The sequence below is a fragment of the Terrapene carolina genome, unplaced genomic scaffold, assembly GCF_002925995.2.
Source record: "Terrapene carolina triunguis isolate 2854851 unplaced genomic scaffold, T_m_triunguis-2.0 Scaffold30612, whole genome shotgun sequence".
Classification (NCBI taxonomy): Eukaryota; Metazoa; Chordata; order Testudines; family Emydidae; genus Terrapene; species Terrapene triunguis.
The window spans coordinates 6,617-9,145 of record NW_020694963.1 but is presented as its reverse complement, the minus strand read 5'-3'; positions in this window follow the sequence as shown (position 1 = coordinate 9,145).

The window sequence follows — 2,529 nt, the reverse complement described above, 5'->3', positions numbered from 1 at the left end:
GTTCAGGGTTTTGGGTGGGGTTTTTTTATTGGAAATTTTGGGAAAAATTGAAATATCTGCCGTAGTTACTTGTTTGTCAAAACTAAACGTGATTTGCTCTTTAAGAACGAGCAGTGTAGGGTGTAGAATGGAGGGAGCCCCCAGCGTTGCTTGGTAGATTTAGGAAATAAGTATAAATTCTTTCGCTTTGATGGAGTAACGATGTCGCGTGCGGCTCGTGTTCGGGGGGAGCCGCAGCTGCACAGTCAGGTGGATTTGTTTTTGCCCGATGGCGAATGAGAAAAAAATCGGAGATGTTGAAAATAGAAAACATCAATATTGGTGTCAACAGCGGGGAAGGTCACAGCCTGTGGGCTCAGCACGAGTATGGAAATAGACCCGCCCTGCCATCATCCTGCAGCCCCAGAAGGAAGTGGTGGTTCTAGAGAAGGAATATCCCCATACCCAGATCCCAGAGCACACGAGTAAGGAACAGCAGGCAAGTTGAGTATAGAGCCACCCCGGCCTCTTTAACGGTGCACGGTCCGCCCTGTGTGCTGTCGTTCTAGACAGACCTCACCACCGGACAGCCCAGTGTAACTGCAGCAGTTACTGAAGTGCTCTTGGAAGTGCTGGCGTAGCTCGAGTTTCGCCGTCTTTCCTCCCTCTTTCACGGCTCCTCCGGAGAGAACATTTCACACAAGTTTCTTTTCACTTTTTCCCCAAATTTCCAAGGTTTCCATACTCGGCCTTAGAAGAAATGGAAACCCCCTGTGTTTTTCTGGGATGTGTCCATCTTTTCCCCTGGACTCTGCCCTCTCTAGATCTGTCCCCCTGCCACCTGAGAGCAGGGGGCCCCTTGGGTGGGAAAGGGTCCCTGTGATTTTGGCACCCCTGTGCCATGCTGCTGAGTGGGTTTGCTGGCTGGGGGGCTGCAGGGAGCGGGTGGCTCCTGCACACTGAACCAATGGGCAGAGTCTGGTGCGCCCTTGGCTGTTGCCTGTGTCCTCCCCGGCCGCTGGCAGGGTTTTCTCCTGGGGCCCTGACTGCGTTCCAGGGCCGAGGGAGCCCGTTCTCGCTCAGGGGCAGGGCTGGGCACCGTGTAACGGCGCCAGGAGCTGGGGCACCAGGTGCTGCGGGGAGCTCTGCTGGCTGTGTGCAAATGCTGCAGAGGGGATTGCAGGCATCAGCGAACCCGTTGTGTGCTGGGGTTGTTGGCTGCTGCCCCTTCCGGTCTGTGCTGGGGACGGTGACCAGCAGGCCTGGCTTGGGGGGTGTAACATGAGGTGGGGACCCAAGGGCGAGTGCCCCTCATCGAAGGGCAAGTGCCCTAGGACTTGCTAAGGGTGGCTCGTAGTCCTCAACCCAGGTGGGTTGCCCTGGGTTACCCGTTTTCACAGCCTCACCCGTTCTCGGGCTGGCTGGCGTTTGCCGAGTCAGGGATGATGAGGGCCCAGAGCAGCGGCCCTGCAGAGGCAGCAGCTCTGAGCTGTGTGAGGGGCTGCTGTGCGGAGCGGAGAGGGCCATGCGCACCTCTTGCGAAGGCCCAGCTCAGATCCTGGGTGTGCGAGAACCGTCCTGTTCCCAGGTGCGGGACCTTAAAGGCAGACCAGGAGTGAGAGAAGGGCCCCACCTCTGCTCCTTGTGCATGGTGTATTGGAGACCACGAAGGGTTAAGGAGGATTTTTCTGAAGGGTCGCCCCTCACGTGCTCTTGGGACCTGGCCCCTTGTCGGGTGGCAGTGGGGTGCTGAGCTCTGCAGCCAGCACAGGAGGGGGGAGCATCATAGCACCAGGAACTTTCTCTGTAAAGTCACGAACCTGCATCGGCCAGCCCCCCCCGCCCCCCACTGGCACCTGCCTCACGCCCTGGCAGCAGCCATGAAAACTCCCTCACGGGCTCTCAGGATTCCTCTGGCCAGCCCCTCTCCTGGAGCCCTTCACGGGAGCGTGTAACTCCAGCCACGGGGCAGAGGCAGGGCCTAGGGGCACCAGGACTCCTGGGTTCTGGGCCTGCGGGAGGCTCAGCACGTCACTGCATAGCCTCATGCCTGCTGCTCCCCCCTCCCTTACACAGGCAGGTAAGGCCACCTGCTTCCTATGGGCCATGCACCCCTTGGGGCTGGGGTCCCAGACAGCCTGTCCCCTGCCCTGTGGGAGCTGGGACCCATGGCAAGGGGGGGGGTGGGCTCGGAGCCAGCCCCCCAGAGTGCACCTGGCCAGGCCCCTCCCCCTCGTGCAGCTGTCCATGGGGCCTCGTATTGAGCCAGCCCCTGTCCCAGTGCCCCAGCCGTGGGCTCTGGTGCTGGGAGGGGATCCCTGCGGGGTGCAGACTGGGGGCGCTCAGAGGCTGCAGTGCACCTGGAGCTGCTGGCACGAGGTGGGGGCTGATCCCCAGGCCTGCAATGCCGGGGGGCGGGGGGGGGCGCTGCAGCTGGTGGGATTTTCTCCCACGTGGGGGTTGCTGAGTGTGCACCGAGCAGGGGACGGGGGCCTGGGGGGAGTGCTGTGCCCACTCCAGCTGTGGGGCAGTGGGGGCTGGGGCCCTTTA